This window comes from Lepisma saccharinum, chromosome 30 (assembly GCF_977018435.1).
Source record: "Lepisma saccharinum chromosome 30, izLepSacc3.1, whole genome shotgun sequence".
Lineage (NCBI taxonomy): Eukaryota > Metazoa > Arthropoda > Insecta > Zygentoma > Lepismatidae > Lepisma > Lepisma saccharinum.
The window spans coordinates 10,271,214-10,284,121 of NC_139258.1; the positions used below are offsets into that span (position 1 = coordinate 10,271,214).

General features: G+C 37.7%; 1 protein-coding gene across 4 annotated transcripts in view; it reads left to right on the plus strand.

Moving 5' to 3' along the window:
- The first annotated feature begins 1,513 nt into the window (after window positions 1-1,513).
- The window catches only part of drm (odd-skipped family member drumstick), a 67,069-nt gene continuing 55,674 nt past the window's right edge, over window positions 1,514-12,908 (plus strand). For 3 of the 4 annotated variants that reach the window (XM_083115116.1, XM_083115117.1, XM_083115113.1), the window contains exon 1: window positions 1,514-1,590. The gene's annotated coding sequence lies outside the window, so the exon portion shown is untranslated. Of the gene's footprint in view, window positions 1,591-2,376; window positions 2,427-12,908 lie in introns of those variants that run through there. The other variant, XM_083115114.1, reaches the window with a different exon arrangement.

The following is a 12,908-nucleotide window of genomic DNA, read 5'->3' on the forward strand; positions in this document are numbered from 1 at the left end:
ATTGATATATTTTGGGTGAGAAAGGATGAAATGGACAAAAAAGGACAAGATACCTTTAATTTTGGCCCAAATGTGAGCTATAGATAAAATATCGTAAAAAAAAAAGGCATTTATGAAACCAGCATCATCGCGTTCACGAAAGCTAGAAATACGTTGAAATTAACTTTGGCATGGTAAAATAGGTCAGGATGAAAGAAATATGACAAAAGTGTTAGACTGTGACTAGATTGCGTTTTGTTATTGAAACTGTTGATTAACAGAGTTGTAAGAGGATATAAAGGTGGAAGAAAATAAACAATATATAAAGAAAAAATGAAACAATTGGTCCATGTTTATTTTAACTTTCAGATTCTTTTCAAACGACGAAAATATTATCAGGAAGTCGAATGTCAAGTCGAGTTCTCGCTAGTGTCTGTATCGATACATTCAAATGTACCAGGTCTTGCGGGACCTTTTCTTTCTTTTTACGACATCTTGCTAAAAAGAAGTGAAATCAGCAACACTGACGCGATAACTTAACTTGGCGGACAACCTAAGTGTCCACTTTCCCTACTGCAATTTCGTCCATTCGAAATGGGTAGACCCTCTATCATTGACGTCCCACAAGCGATTCCGAAAGGAGCATCGATAAATATCCATCCTTGTCGTGTGTGTATAATATGGTAAGAGAGGAGCGGCTTTTAAAAGAACATTTTTAAAGGTTTTAAAGCGGTGGCTCGTTTGCGGTAACATTTATGCTCTCGTATTTCCCAGAACGCTGTTCAAGGGTTATTTTCGTCCGCCGAGCGATAGGTGGCGGTGGGGTCTAATTATTTGGGGACTGATGCGTGTAAAGCCAGATTGTGGCTGTCAGGGTTTTGAAGGCTGGGCGAGTGTAAGGTCAATGGAGGGTCGGGTGTGGGAAACTTATTCCGAGAGGAAGAAACAAAGAACGAAGCGCGCGGCCAGAATAGATAAGTTCTTTCACGAGCGGCGGGGTAGAAAGGGGGAAGAGGGGTTGTCGTGACTTCATTTCAGAGCTTGTGTGTGTGGTTTTCCGAGTCGTTGTGGGCGGTGGAAAATGTGACACACACAACACAAAGGCTTTAGATAGAGAGGTTGGAGGACATATTTCCTTTTTTCGCAAAGGCACAGACGATGTTGAGAACCTTTCCCCTCCTCCCCCCCGCGGGTTACCTCGCCAAAGGCAAACTTGTACAATATGGCCCACACCGGCATTTTCCCCGCGCAGGAATATAGACTTTGCGGGGGAGGAGTGGTCTCGTAGGTGTCCTTACGGTCGTTCCCACCCATCGTGGACGTGGGAAAATGAACCTTGTGAGCACAAGAGGACCACAAAGCCTACGGGGGAAGTTCTTACCATCTTTGGGAAGCCATACTGTTACACAACTACCAATTATAATTGACTTTGGCGGTCACGATTATTCAATCGCCAATCATTAGGCGGGTCGTAGGCGGGGCATATGCCCCCCGCTCGGTAGTGTAGTGGCTACTGTGTATTTCCCACGGTTCACGGGGGCCCCGCGGCTAAGAAGGCAGGGCTGCTTCCAACTTCGAACCTCCTCTCAGACTTCTACGACAAGCACTCAGGTAAGCACAACTGCTGCTAACACTCTCTATCGGTAGCTACTTTGTTTTCACGAACGATTTTTCATGCCAAATCGCTTCCATTACCATCTGTTTCTTGCTCGTAGTGGAAACACATTTATTTCTCTGTTGTCGCATGTAAGTTTCATTCTTTATGTGTATGTGTGTGTTGAATTAGAGCAACAAATGTGCTAGGCCCGATGTGCATTTTGTTTTCGTAACGGTAGCAGTAGTATTTTAGTTCCCGAAAGCTCCTGTTTGGCGCTACTGTACGTTGGGCAATATCGCACCAACCGTAGGGGTTCCCTATGAATGAAGAAGCGAGCAACCGCAGACCTAGGCATAATGTAGATGTTCTCCGTAACGGTAGCAGTCGTATTTTAGTTCCCACAGCTTCTGTTGGCGCTACTGTACGCCGGGCCATATCGCACCCACAGTGGGGTTCCCAGTGAACGATGAAGCGAACTTCCGTGTTGTGTTTCACTCTTCCCGTTCGAGTTATGTTGATTTTTGTGCTTTATTGCTCGCGTTAGTGCCGGGACGAGTAAATTACTTAATAAATGCCCAGTGACGTCATCAAAATCTTTATACCGGAGGGTCAATCTCTTTTTCGTTTTAGCAGCCGTGCAAATTGAATTGATCTGTGAGGGAGTACTAAAACAGTGTCATTACAGTTAAGGACAGATAATTTCCTCCTCGTAAAACAGATTTTAGTGACTAAAGAAGAGTTTTTTGTTCTATGGAATTGGTGTCTTGTACACGGAGGAGTCCAATTCTCGGATGTACAACTTGTTCATTAAGATATCAACTTGCGCGTGGTATGACAAAAGAAACATCACGTAAGTTAATTCTTGAACAGTTGATATTCTTATTTATCAATTTAATACAATACAACTAAGGAAAATTAATATAAAATATCGCAAGTTTATTTACATTCAAAGATAGAGTGTTCAATTTTTTTTGATACTTATACAAATATGTAAATATCAGTCAGTTGTTTTATCAAAACGTTGTGCCTATTTATAACGGTTAGATATTCGTAAGCTCATAGTGTGAGAATATTATGACAAAATTATGTGCAAGTGTGTGTTTGTCACATGTTCAGATGTACGCAAGCCCGACCCTGTGGCCGAGTGGTTAGCACATCGCGCTGCGACGCCAAGGGTCCCGGGTTCGAATCCCGGTCGGGCTTGGTTGTTTGTGAATGTCCATTCATCAATTTCATCATTTCATCACTCATCCCCATCTTCGCAAATTAGCCAAGAGGCACAAAACGCGAAGTAAAATAAACTAAATCAAATCAAATCAGATGTACGCAAAAAGTGTCCTTGTCCCTTTTGTATAATTTAAGAAACCTTTATGTGACCTTAATGCACAGTGGAACTATATTGAAACACTTACGCAATTTTAAATATATTTCATTATCATGAAGTGTTGTAAAGATAAGTTTCGGAAATTTGTTTCGACCGTGTTCCGGTAACGTCGCTTTTATTACAAATATAGTGAACAAAATATAACCAAATTAATTCTGTAAATGTGCAATGAAATATTGTTGCGAACTATAAACAGTTTCTCTGATGATTAGTTCTTGATTTTGATTTAGGGATCTGTACAATTTATTATTACATTTGGAAAGATACCGACGATTAGTTGTAAAGTTAATGGAGATTTTGTAATTATTATTTGGAATTCCGGTAAGCTTTATTGTGTATTGTAAAATGTTTATTTTCTACCGAGGAATGTACCGTGATAATTTTAAGACGGTTTCTAAACAAATGACGAAAGTATTACTGAGGTTCATATTTCAGTAGTTCGGAAGGATTTAAAGTTATCGAAAAAAATTGGATCCGTTGCGTAGATGCCCTCATAAGTACAATATTCAGGGCCTTTAGAGATAAAATTATCGATAATGCTATAAGGTAGACCTCAAGTAGCGGTGTCTCCATAAGCGTGTCGACTCTCTCACTAAAGACAAAGGGAAAAAAATTAAGCAATTAAACTTTTAACGTTTACTCCACGTATGCTGGCATTTGCAATGTTACCGCCCCCTTTGTCTACGCATGGTTAAGTTTTATTCGGAAATACACGGCCAAATTGGAGAAATTAACTTTCACTTCGAGGGAAAATTCACTACTCTTTGTTCACTAATATTAAAAATCTTCATATGAAGGCAGGGTATAAACAAAAATATGTTGTTGGTATTATTTGGTATAATAATTGCAGCTGTGCAGTAAGCAAGTCGCTTTTTGGGAAACGATATTTTTAAACGGAGGAGGGTTCAAATTTTGATTATGTTAGGCATGGATGGTTTAGTAATTAAAGGAAAATTTGAAAATTAAATGTGTACAGTGGGATCCATGAGTATTACCGTGTAAATTGTGCATGACTATTTTCATTAATTTTTCTCTTACGTCCTATGTGTTTTTAAGTAGAATGGATTTTTAAGTGTCCTGTGCAGAACTTGTCAACAGCTTGTTTTGAGTTTTCTTTTAATTCTTGAAGCTCTTATTGGGTCAAATAAAGTGCACGAACATGGTGATGGACAATTTGGAAGGTAATACTCATGGATCCCACTGAACAAGAACTAAAAATGGGGAGGTTGTATCCAGCTGTTAACGGTTTAGAAATTCGGCCAACGGATAGGAAATTTCTAATTTTTGTATTTGTTGGTTTTCAATTATAAGCTAAGAGATTAAATTATGTTTTACAAATTAAGAAATTAGAGCATGGATTATAAGTGATATTAGAAGTTTAATTTATGTTGCGAATATATTTACAAGATTTTGTTTTATTATATGCTTATTTTTTTCGCTGTTATTTCTTGAGAAGCGAGTTTATTATTTATTTGACTCCGATTGTGTAGATACAGTATCAAAATTCAGCGATATTGAACTTCAACTGTTTCTGTCGCTTATTCAGTGAATGGTTCAAAACAATGGAGCGGGCTATAGTTCTTTTAGAACAGTGGTTCTCAACCGCCGGGGCGCGGCGTCAATTATACCGGGTCGCGTGAGGTTCTATCGAAGCTTGCGACTTGCAGCCTGAGCTGGCAACGACCTGGAAAAATAGCCATTCGTTCGGGGTTCACCAGCGATAGAAGGAAAGCCTTTCTCGACAGTGCTGCTGAGAAATCAAAGGCGCCGAGAAGGAACGGCCACCCGTGAAGACTACAATCTTCAATTACAACCGTGAGCTTGTTCTCGAGTTAGGGCCGGAAGTGTGAAGCGACTTGCAGCCTGAGCTGGCAACCGCCTGGAAAGACGGCGTTGCTTCCCACCTCCAATTTAGTTTGCCCAGCAATTTTCATTAACAAATATATTGAAGTGAAAATATTCTGATTAATCGGAATTTTACGGTGTCCGAAATGGAACATTCCAATGAAAGTAAGCACTTACCAAGTTAATCATACTGGCCAGAGGAAGAGATTCCATTACATCCAGTGTTGCCAACTAATTTAAACCAAATTTTATATTTGTAAACAAGCCGAGACGTAATCGAACAAACACTCTCTATGATTATGCCTTAATTTATTTATTAATATTACATTTCAAGGGTACATATTAATGAACGCATAAAGTTTTAAAAACATAGAAAGATATTTACGAGTTAAATTATTGGGACCGGGGCATCGACTTTTGAAAAACGAATTTTCGGGGCCGCAGGGTCACGAAGGTTGAGAACCACAGCTGCAGAAATAATGTCTGAAATTTTCTTACGCTTTGACCCATTTAAAATAAGCATAAAATGGACCTAGTGAAAAAATCTGACGTTGTTACTCTATCACGTTACGTACGTGACGATGCAGTCCTATTTAATGTATCTCTTATCATACAAGAATGCGTATTGAGGCTAGAAGAGAATATATTTATCTGTAGCAGTGCCTCTCTAGGCCTAATCCCGTTCAGGCTGTGCAGTATTAATTTATGGAGGATATCGGTGATGGGATTGGTCCTCTGAGGGCGTGTTTCCCACACGTCACAGCAGGTGGACGGAAGAGCCAATTAGAGGAGCATACCCTTGAAATTTTCCCGCGCTCTTCTCCTATTGGAGGCATCAAATGACGCCGGCCTTTCGCATAATTTTAAACGGAGTGGTCGACAGACATATTGTTACGTGGTTCTGGGTTCGAGAGTCCAGATTAATTTTTCTCCATCAATTCTTAATTAACATTTTGTTTTCAAATCAAATAAAAATTGCTGTTATCTGATGTAAATCGAATGCACTAACCATGAAGAAAGAGTCCATTTTTGTTTTTTTACGTCTCGTTTTCTAACTCTTGGGTTAGTCGTAGCGACGAGGATGACGGACAAAATACATGATAACTTACCATGGACCAGGATTCCAACCAGGGACCTGTGGCTTCAAACAAAACCCAAAATATATCAAATGTGTCAATTGACACAGACATGTTACACATTACAGTGTATAAACTGCCAATGTGGTACTTCGGTTGCATCAAAATATACATCAAAGGCTACATTCATCAGCTGTTGTTCAGTACGATGCACTATAATGCATCAATGGATAAGACCAGGCCTGGTTTGATTTGATGCATTTAAAGTTTTATGTGTTCGCAGCAGAGGCGTCTCCTGAACGCATTTCTTGGATCTGAAGTGACGCATGCGTCAATTGTGGGAAAAGAATTATTACACACAGAACCCAAAACGTGTCAATTGACACATATTTTGATTTCAATAACACATTAACGTGCAGAAACTGCAAATGATGCACCTTTTAGTGCGATGCACTGAAATGCATCAATTTGGAAGATCAGACAAGATCATTTCGAAGATAACAAACTTTCACTTTTAATGCATCAATTGACACAGCTAAATGTGTAATTTTGTTATCTTCGAAATGATCTTGTCTGATCTTCCAAATTGATGCATTTCAGTGGATCACACTGAACTTCATCTCATAAAAATACCCTTTAATACATTCCTATGTGTATTTTGACACACTAAAAAGTGCATCATTTACAGTTTATGAACATTAACGTGTTATTGAAATCAAAATATATCTGTAAATTGACACGTTTTGGGTTCTGTGTGTACTTTCTTTCACTTCAGATCCAAGAAATGTAATATAAGCTTAGTTGAGTGCTCTCGTGTAAAATAAATACTTCTCCTATATGAAGAAATTAGGATGTAGAAATGCTCATTAATGTCGTCGCAGAGCAAGCTGTCCTTTTCTCCACAATTGACGCATGCGCAACCTGCGTTCAGGAGACGCCTCTAGTTCGCAGCTTGTTAGGCTATAACCACAATTAAGATTCAATATCAACAAGTGCTTAGGTTTTTTTGTAATATCTATTCTCAACATTTCGAACTCAAAAACGGTGCCAAAAGTGGGGGCTGGAGTGGGCAGTTGCCCGCCAGAGAGAGTGCTGGTCCACCTTCCTGAACGTTAAATCCCTTAATTAAAATTTATTTACATACAGTGTGAGCAGTTATCGTAAAATTTACACTATTCCACAGTTAAAATTAATTTAGAAAAAACAGGATGCAACCGTTTTCTTTAAATTTTACCTTGCATAAAGATACAGTAGATAATTATTATACATTACAGTACGTGAACCATAAATATATATCTACAACTGAATCAATAAAATGACATTAATTAGGGTAAGCTTGTAGTGAACGTAAATACTTTAAAAACGGTCATAATTATTTTTTTTACTAGTTTGGAAGCGAAAATTGACGACGTTACACTACCATTTATTCGGTTATCTTTATTATTGGCGCTTCTTATAACTTATTAAGTCACACAGTAAATTAATTTGAATTTAGGTAATTTTTTCGAATATTATACCAAAATCTCAAATCTTTATTTTATAAAAGTCTGATCACGATAAGTCTCGTTATTGGCTAGGTCTCGTGCGGAAGAGAGATTTATTTGGGGGGTGTCCGGTTCGCCTCCCCCCGAAATTGTTACTAAGTACTAAAATTAAATAATGAAAATATACTTGTTTAATCTAGGGATGTTTATTTCCTCCGAACTTATTGGAAGGCAAGGAATATATTGGGATCATACGGTTTTGAATGACAGTGCCAAAGAAGATTTATTCAAGATTTATTATTAATTATAACAATATGCATAAAATATTACCAGGAACTTTACTTTCCGTCAACTGGATCTAACATTCTTTTTTGATATTCAATAAATATTCAATTCTTTATCTATTTGATATTAATTTCCTTGCCAGGGCAGTTTTTTTTTTTTTTTACAAATTTTGCCCAACTTAGCGATACGTAGGGTATGTAATGAATACGTGCTGTTATATCCTTATACCGTCATTTTACCTAATCGTGTAATAAAAATATATTAATTAATTGGAATATTTTAATTAATACTAATATCAATTATAATTATTTTAATTTAAACATTATTATTATTTTGAGACACTTGGGCACGGACCCTTACCCCCGAAATATACTTTTAGATACGAGCCTTCCGCTTATTTATGTTATTTGCAGACTAACGAAGCTCTGGCGCCTGAACCCATGGCCTATATCATCATGGGACTGTGACGTGTGCTGTCCAAATGTGTTTGTGATTGTCCCTTCATCTACTTTGCCTTGTCATCATTCATCCTCACCTTCGCAATTAGCCAAAAGCGGCAGAAATAAAATAAATCACGTCAATCAATGAATCAATATTGTTCACTAAAACACAAAGATAGATAAATCATTATAGATAACACTGGTCGACATGAGATTCTATATCTCGGAAATGTCTGTTGTCTAATTTCAGCATGCTGATTCCAAAAATGAAATCAATTTTTACCCATCATGTCTAGTTCTTTCACAAGACAGCAATATTTTAACTGCCTTAATTTCACAATAAAATGTGTAGTTCCATTATTTCTCCAATAGGTGGCTCTGTTTATATCGTAGTAAAATATTGATTTTCCACAATATAAATCCTCGAATTTTGAACAATAAATTCATGTAGAATTGAATCCATTTAATCAACCTTCACATGAGATATTGGCATGAAAATTGCATGAACTTTGATTACGTAGTTTTATTTTCGAATTCCATTACAAAAATTTCCTTCAAAATGGTCCAATACCCAATGTTATGGAGGCTTGTTTGAACTTAGTGACGTGGAGAACAATCCTGACGTGATGGGAAGAAATTGATGTCATTTTCCCTATTAGAATTCAAAATATTTCCAGAATCACCTATTGGTTTGTAAACAACCGAAATATCCCTTATATAACTTTATTTTGTTGCGTTATGCAATAGGTGTAATGAAATGGCGAATATGAGAATTTTGATTTATGAAACTGAAAAATCCTGAGGTGATGGGAAAAAAATGGATGCTATTCGCGCGATCAGCATTCAAAATACTTTCAGAATCATGTATTGATTTGAAAATATTCTAACTTTTTTCTCAAAATGTCGACCAGTGTAATTATAGATAATGAAATAATCTGGAAATGAAATTTGTGGACAATATTTTGACTAGCAAAGTATCATATCCCAAGATTCTTATGAAATTAGAACTAAAAATGCCTGTTGGTGTTCGAAATTATAACAATATCTGTATTGCATTATACGCATAATCTAATTACTGAATATAATTCCACTAAGAATAACTGAATTATTTTGTTAGGATATTCTGTCCCTTAACATATGACTTTAATATCGGATTATTTCGTAGTACAGTTCATATTTTTATCTTTCTTGTGCATGCTAAACATCTTGTATTTTAACATTAAGTTCATGTCTTCCTTTACATTTGATTAATTTTCAACATTGGAAATACTGTTTTAAATTTAAATTACAGCTGCGTGCCCAATAAATATATTTTTAAAAACTCACAATTACATTAATTGGGGTAATTGACTAGGGAGCGGAAGTTGATGAAATGCCATCTTCTTTCTGACATCTCGGACACGATGCCCATTAAATATACACAATATTACACTTCGTCTAGAACCCAAAAAAGGTAATTTTAAAGTGCATTTATTTGCATTTTTTGCCAATTTTCAGGTTTTAGGTAATTTTCCCCGATTTTCGGCATTTTCCCGTCATTTTTCGCAATATTCAGTGTATTGTTTTGTCATATTTTGTCACTTCTTTCATTTTGGCAATATTCTTGGGTCTATTCACCAAGGTGAAATATATATATATCTCGCAGGATTGCAAGTTACGAGCAAAAGAAATGCTGAACTGGTGACAAGTCTTTGTTATGTCGGGGGAAACCACCAGGTGTCCGTCTGGGGCAAACTCAAATTTAAGATACATACAAATTGGCCGTTGTTTTACCTTACGTAATGAATCCTGTAACAACGCTGGATTTCGGTGTGGATTATTTTACTTCTATGAGTTTGCAATGCTTTCTGCATGCACGTGGTTTTGTTTACAGAAGGTCTCAGGGTTGGTGATTTGAACTTTAGGACAAAAATCAGTTCGTAGCGTCGGAACGAAGCGTCACGCAGGGAAAAAAAACTAAGAAAAGTTGTTTACCTTAATATTTCGAGACGATGATTACAAATCGAGACGAACTTGAGATTCTTCCCTGCAGCTATAGTGTCCAACCTCCTTGCACTCGTCAACCAAATTCGCTCAAAAGTAACAACAGTCGTCCGATGCTACCGCTCCCTGATTGGAAGCCCTGGGCATTTGTGAGACTCCCTTCATCAATTTCATCATAACATCGCTCATCCTCATCTTCGCAATTAGGCTAAAGTGGCACAAAGGTGAAGTAAAATAAACAAAATCAATCAATGAATAAAGCAAGCGTAGCCACCATGGGGAAAATGTGGGCCATAGCCAACCAGAATAATAGGAACTCTCTCAAAATTAACACTGGAGTGGTCGCGCGGATCACATTAGTAATCCACTCGTTTATATAGAGTTTTCTAATAAGAACGATATGATTTTACAATGAAATAAAATAAACACTATTTCAGATACAACCAAACTTTTCATATTATTTTGAAGCATTATCTTTTGATCATTTAAGTGTCCACCTCGACTTCGTGCACACGAGTGAATTCGATGAACCCAATTTTCGATGACTTTGTGCAATAACTCGGACCTAATGTCACGAATGCAGCGTTCGATGTTCAATCTTAATGCATCGTGGTCTGTTTGCATAGACTATAGATTTCAAATAACCCCACAAAAAGCGATCTAATGGAGTTAAATCACAACTTCTTGGAGGTCAACTAACAGTTGCATTTCTTGAAATTATCCTTTCACTAAACTGTTCTTGCAATACGTCGATAGTGGCATTAGCAGTGTGACATGCGGCACCGTCTTGTTAGAACCACATGTCCTCCAAATCAATTTAATCTAAATTTGGCCACAAAAAATCTGTTAACATCAATCGGTACAGCTCACCAGTCACTGTAACTGCATCTCCTACCTTATTTTGGAAAAAAAAAAATGGTCCGATGATGCCACCATGCCGTAAACCACACCATACAGTGACCTTTGGCGGATGCAAGGGCTTCTCGTGAATCTCTTGTGGATTGTTTTCACACCAAAAACGACAATTTTGTGTGTTAACATATCCACTTAATCAGAAATGAGGTTCATAATTTTTTGCCCAAAATTATGACCCGTTTCAAGTTCAATAGAACGTCTATTTTCATTTTTTTTATAATAACCAAACGTTCTTGAAGCGTGTATTTAGCGATGATGAATTGTCAAAGTATACTAAACACAAATGACAACTAGTGACAGTTATAATATTTGAAGCATAGTTGCCAGTTCATTTCAAAATCATATCATTTTTATTGGAAAACCCTTTACATGCATGCTAATGCCGTTTGGCAACACTGTTGACCTTTGCTCCCTGTGTACCATCCTGAAACAGTACAGGAACTCTGTTCGTTAAGCATTTATTTTAAGAATTTCCATTGTTGACTTGTTCTAGAGCTCACATTTCAGCGGAGCAAGACAGTGATCTGCGCCGCGCGAGCATTCACGTCAAGCAACCAATTACAATTTATTTGGACTATTTGCTATGGATTGACCCTTAAAATTCTATGTTAAGTGAACCAGAATAATTTAAAAAGGATATTTTCTCTATAAATCCAGATAAACTTTGGCATATAATGCGCAAAAACGATAATATTTGATGGTTCACAATAGTGATCTGCGCGACCAAAGACGTGTATTTTTTCCTCGCAGTGTTAATGTCCTATATGAGAGATTTTCAAATGTAAATGGGTATTTTAACAAGCTGGTGAAGTGTTTACGATGTGAACACACACAGAGAACTAAATGCATCATACCGATTGATGCACCAGAACGTGTCGATTGATGCACTAAAGTGTGTTCTGTGGCATCTGCGAAGAATCAGATTCACATTTGATGCATATTAGTGCTTTTTGTATGTCGTAAAAGAAACACGAAACTGCATCACCTGATGCAAGCGAGGATTTCTTTCAGTCGAGATGCATTATAATGTATCATTTGATGAGTTTTGATGCACCTTCCTGCATCTTTTTCAATGATGCACTCCAACGTTTCGTCTTAGCTACAGATTTTATTTAGCTCAGATGAAACGTCTAAGTGGATCATCGAGAAACATGCATGAAGGTGCATCAAAATGCATGAAATAATGCATTATAGTGCAAAGGTACATGGAACTGCTAGAAAAAATAGGAGTGTTCTTACACATTTGATGCATTTTGGTGCATTTTTGTATGTCGTGAAAGAAACACCAAAGTGCATCATTTGATTCAAGTGAGGATTTCTTGCAGTCGAGATACACTTTAATGCATCAGTTGATGCACCTTAATGGATCTTCCTGCATCTTTTTGGATGATGCAGGAAGGTGCATCAAAGCTCACCAGCTGATGAATTAAAGTGCATCTCTACTGAAAGAAATCCTCACTTGAATCAAATGATGCACTTTGGTGTTTCTTTCACGACATACAAAAATGCACCAAAATGCATAAAATGTGAATCTGATTCTTCGAAGAAGCTACAAAACACACTTTAGTGCATCAATCGATATGATGCTTTTAGTTCTCTGTGTCTAGTGACGCGAAACGGTTCCACCAATGAACACGTGAGAGGAACGGAATTGAGTGGAGGAACTGCTTCGCTCTGTCCACTCGGTTTCCTCCCCTTCTCTGCCGCTGTGCGTGGCCTTGCTAGGTTGGACATAGTGTAGCTTTGATTAAGGAAGCAGGTGGAAACCGCCACTGGTCAGCTCTAGCAGTGGAGCGCTCGATCTGGAAGTCGAAAGCATCCGTCGATAACACAAGAGCCGGGAACCGCCTCCCTGTAAGGGAGTCAGGTTACACCCCGCTCCCTGCAACATTAATAGCCCTCGTACCCTTGGCCTGCTTC